This window comes from Myotis brandtii, unplaced genomic scaffold (assembly GCF_000412655.1).
Source record: "Myotis brandtii unplaced genomic scaffold, ASM41265v1 scaffold654, whole genome shotgun sequence".
Lineage (NCBI taxonomy): Eukaryota > Metazoa > Chordata > Mammalia > Chiroptera > Vespertilionidae > Myotis > Myotis brandtii.
In genome coordinates, this window is record NW_005370538.1 from 973,094 (window position 1) to 978,604 (window position 5,511).

A 5,511-nucleotide genomic window follows, 5' to 3' on the forward strand; every position below is an offset into this window, starting at 1 on the left:
AGGGCCCGGGCCGGGCTGAGGTCCCCCCCCCCCCCCCCCCCCGAGTGCACAAATTTTTGTGCACCGGGCCTCTAGTTTATTTATATTTGTACTAGAGGCCTGGTGCATGACATTCGTGCACTGGGGGTTGGGAGGAGGGTCCCTCAGCCCAGCTTGTGCCCTTTTGCAGTACAGCAGGCCTAAGCCTCAGTTGGACATCCTTAGTGTTGCCGCAGAGGTGGGCCACTGCGCCCACCAGCCATCAGCCCAGCTTCTGGCTGAGCAGCGCTCCCCCTGTCGGAGAGCACTGACCACCAGGGGGCAGCTCCTGCATTGAGCGTCTGCCCCTTGGTGGTCAGTGCTTGTCATAGTGACATGTCATTCTGCATTCAGTTGATTTGCATATTACCCTTTTATTACATAGGATGGGCTCACTGATTCTTAGCAGAGCCCAGTAAGGAGAGTTAGGCAACTAGGGCACCAAATTTAAGGAGGCACTTACTCTGTGTGTAAATGCCTTCTTAAAAGTAATATGCCTAGAGCAGAAGCAGGAGCCACTAGGCAGCAACACTGAAGGTGTTAACTGATTGGCCTATGATGAAGCCATCATGGCTCAGCAGGACCGAGTTCAACAAGAGATTGCTGTGCAGAACTCTCTGGTCTCAGAGCAGCTGGAGCTCTCGGTTCTGTATAAGAATTATGCTGAGGATGACAATATCTACCAACAGAAGATCAAGTACCTTCACAAAAAATACTTGTACATCCGCAAGACCAGGCCTGATGGTAACTACTTCTATTGAGCCTTTGAATTCTCCCATTTGGAGGTGCTGCTGGATGACAGCAAGGAATTGCAGAGGTTCAAGGCTGTGTCTGCCAAGAGCAAAGAAGACGTCTGTCCTAGGGCTTCACGGAGTTCACAATTGAGGATTTCCACAACACGCTCATGGACCTGATCGAGCAGGTGAAGGAGCAGACCTCAGTAGCAGACCTGCTGGCTTCCTTCAATGACCAGAGCACCTCGAACTACCTGGTAGTCTACCTGCAGCTGCTCACCTCTGGCTACCTGCAGCGGGAAAGCAAGTTCTTTGAGCACTTCATAGAGGGCAGATAGATTGTCAAGGAGTTCTGCCAGCAGAAGGTGGAGCCTATGTACAAGGAGAGCAACCACATCCACATCATCGCGCTGGCCCAGGCCCTCAACGTCTCCGTCCAGGTGGAGTACATAGATTGTGACGCGATCGGCACCACCAACCCGCACATCTTCCCTGAGAGTTCTGAGTCCAGGGTCTATCTTCTCTACCAGCCTGGACATTACGATATCCTCTACAAATAGGGCTGACCCTGCCCTCCGCGGCCCTGTTGCCCTGCTGCCCTCATCTCTGCCAGGCACTAGACATGTACAGATGTTTTTGTGTGGTTATAAATGGTCATATTTCACTCCCCCCCTTCCCTGTCATACAACTTCCATGTTTTATTAATGGGGATGCTGGTTGTGGGAAAAAATGCTTATAGAGGGGATAGAAGGTGAAGGAAAATAAATAAACAAACAAACAAATGGGGAAAATGTAATATACCTAGGGGCTTTTTTTCTGTCTCCATTTCTATTATCATCCCTCCCCATACAGCAGTTTTATAGTTATATCCATCCAGCCATACAGGTCCCTATACTAGAATCAGGTCTCACAGACTTATTCACATTTTGCAGCCTCCTTTTATGAGACAAGGTAAACTGCTCTGTCCCCCCATGCCTATCTTTTTTATTTTTTATTTATTTTAAGCACTGAGTTAGTCCTGATCCCCCTTCATGTGTGAAGCTGCCTTCTCCAAAAAGACCTAACTTCTTGGCCATTATTGCCTATTACTAGAGCAGGAACCCAGCAACATTCAGCCTTGCTCACACTTGTGGTTTTCTTTTTTGTATCTGATCCATGGAGATGCTTGTCTTTTACCCAAGACCAGCTGTGTTTTTTAGTTTATCTTTGCTATATTTTATCTATCAATACTATTGTTTGCAGCAGGAGAGAAATAAAAATATGTAGAATTTGATTTATCTTATTTTTCATTCAGAAATATTTAACCTATAATATATAGATAAATTATAAATGATTGATCATTAGGTTAATTAAAGCCTTCTAATGAAATTTATATATTCTCTATTTTAACTAGTTATTCAAAATCTACCTAATAATATATTTGTGTTAAATACAAGCTTTAGATTTCAAATAAGGAATGCTAGAGTATTAAATGCAAACAAGATGGGAGAGCTCTGTAAGAAAACTTGATTACCATTGGAAGTTGAAAAAGAAAAAAAAATGAAATGAATTAGGCCTCCTAGGCTTTACAGATTGAGCCTTTTGCTTCTGTATCAAATGCATAAGAGAGAGGGAGGGTTTTTTGTCTTATGCATGCATGTGTATTGTATTTTATTACCAATTATGATAATGAATCTGTTCTCAGAGGACAGGTTAATTGTCCATTTATCCAGGCTCCAGCCAACTTTACTATAAAATTAATTTTGTGATATATACTCTATGTTTAATGATCAACAAATAAATTAATTTTAAGAAAGGGCTGGAGGTTGGCATTGTAGAATTTGTTAATTTTTTATTAAATTTATTGGGGTGACATTCCTCAACATGAACACATAGGTTTCAGGTGTGGGTTTCTATGTTACAAGATCTGTATATTGCACTGTGTGCCCACCACCCAAAGTCAAATCTTCTCCTGTTACCATATATTAGGAACCCCTTCTCCCCTCACCCCCTTTCCCTCTGACAACCACCACACTGCTATTTGTGTCAGTTTTATATCCCACATATGAGTGAAATTACATGGTTCTTAGCTTTTTCTAACTTATTTCACTTAGCATAATGTTCTCAATGTTCATTCATGTTGTTGCAAATAGATCTATTTCATCCTTTCTTATGGCTGAGTAGTATTGCATTGTGTATATGTACCACATCTTCTTTATCCAGTCCTCTATTACAGGATACTTTGGTTGTTTCCATGTATTTGCCATGGTGAATAATGCTGCAATGAGCACAGCAGTGCATGTATCTTTGCGAATACATGATTTCGATGTTTTCAGGTATCTACCTAGGAGAGCAATTGCTGGGTCATATGGTAGCTCTATTCGTAAATTTTTGAGGAGTTGCCAGACTGCTTTCCGTAGTAGTTGTACCAGTCTACATTCCCACCAACAATGAATGAGGGTTTCCTTTTTTTTCCACAATCTCTCCAACACTTGTTATTGTTTGTCTTACTGATAATGGCCACACTAACAGGTGTTATCTGATATCTTATGGTAGCTTTGACTTGCATTTCCCTAATTGCCAGTGAGTTTGAACATCTTTTCATATATCTAATGGCAGTTTGTATGTCTTATTGGGAGAGGTGTATTTTCAGATCCTCTGCTCACTTTTTGATTGGGTTGTTTGTTTGGTGTTGAGTTTTATGAGTTCTTAATATATTTGGGAAAATGAACCTTTGTTGGAGCTACTGTTTACAAATATCTCCCATCTCATTGGCCACCTCTTTCTTTTGTCAGTTTCTTTTGCTGTGCAGAAGCTTTTTAGTTTGATGTAGTTCCATTCATTTATTTTTTTCCATTTACCTTCCTTGCCTTTGGGGTCAAGTTCATAAAATGTTCTCTATGACCAAGGTCCATAAGTTTGGTAGCTATATTTGATTCTATGCAACTTATTGTTTCAGGTCTTATATTTAGGTCATGATACATTTTGAATTAACTTTTGTACATCCAGTTTCATTCATTTGCATGTGGCTTTCCAGTTTTCCCAGCATCATTTATTGAAGAGACTATCTTTACTTCATTGTGTGTTTTTGGATCCTTTGTCAAAAATGATCTTTCCAATACATATGGTTTTATAGCTGAGCTCTCTATTCTGTTCCAATGATCTGTGTGTCTGTTTCTCTGCCAATACCATGCAGTTTTTATTATCGTTACTCTGTAGTATAATTTGAAGACAAGTAGTATGATATCTCCAGCCTTGGTTTTTCACCCCTCAAGATTGCTTTGGATATTCAGGGTCTTTTGTGGTTCCATATAAATCTAATGATTTCTTGTTCTCTTTCTTTAAAAACAACATTGGGGTTTTTATGGGGATTACACCAAATCTGTATCTTGTTTTGGGCAATATGCCCATTATTTTAACTATGTTGATTCTTCCAATCCATGAACATGGGATGTTTTTCCACTTTGTTGTGTGTTTCTTGCAATCTCTCTCTCTTTTTTAATTTATTTATTGTCTAAAATTTTACATATGTCTTTTTCCCCGCTTGACCTCCCCCCCAAGCCATTCCCACCCCAGAGAAGCCCCCCACCACCCCAGTGTCTGTGTCCATTGGTTATCTAATGCATGCATACAAGTCCTTTGGTTGCTCTCTAACCCTCACTCCCCTGCCATTTGTCTCTGAATCTATTCTTGTTCATCAGTTTATGTTGTTCATTATATTCCACAAATGAGTGAGATCATGTGATATTTATCTTTCTCTGACTGACTTATTTCACTTAGCATATGCTCACCAGTTCCATCCATGCTGTTGCAAATGGTAAAAGTTCTTTCTTTTTTATAGCAGCGTAGTATTCCATAGTGTAGATGTACCACGGGTTTTAACCCACTCATCTGCTGATGGGCACTAAGGCTGTTTCCAAATCTTAGCTATGGTGAATTGTGCTGCTATGAACATAGGGGTGCATATATCCTTTCTGATTGGTGTTTCTGATTTCTTGGGATATATTCCTAGAAGTGGGATTACTGGGTCAAATGGGAGTTCCATTTTAATTTTTTGAGGAAAATCCATACTATCTTCCACAGTGGCTGTACCAGTCTGCATTCCCACCAGCAGTGCATAATTGTTCCTTTTTCTCCACATCCTTGCCAGCACTTGAAAGTTTGTTGATTTGTTGATGATAACCATTCTGACAGGTGTGAGATGGTATTTCATTGTTGTTTTGATTTGCATCTCTTGCATGATTAGTGACTTTGAGCATGTTTTCATATGTCTCTTGGCCTTCTGTATGTCCTCTTTCGAAAAGGGTCTATTTAGTCCTTAGCCCATGTTTTGATTGGATCATTTATCTTCTCCATTTGTTAAGATGTATGAGTTCTCTGTAAATATTGGAGATTAAACCCTTATCTGAAATAGCATTGGCAAATATGTTCTCCCATGTAGTGGGCTTTCTTGTTGTTTTGTTGATGGTTTCTTTTGCTGTACAGAAGTTTTTCATTTTGATGTAGTCCCATTTGTTTATTTTCTGCTTAGTTTCAATTGCCCTAGGAGCTGTGTTGGTAAAGATATTGCTATGACACATGTCTGCTATTTTGCTGCCTATGGAGTCCTAAAGGATTTTTATGGTTTCCCATCTTATATATATATATTTTAGCCATTTTGAGTTTGGTTTTGTGTATGGTGTAAGTTGGTGATCTAGTTTCTTTCTTTCTTTCTTTCTTTCTTTCTTTCTTTCTTTCTTTCTTTCTTTCTTTCTTTCTTTCTTTCTTTTCTTCCTTTCTT

At 40.0% G+C, this 5,511-nt stretch overlaps 1 pseudogene; it reads left to right on the forward strand.

Moving 5' to 3' along the window:
- Positions 1 to 1,312, forward strand: part of LOC102260167 — a 69,647-nt pseudogene extending 68,335 nt beyond the window's left edge.
- The last annotated feature ends 4,199 nt before the right edge of the window (positions 1,313 to 5,511 follow it).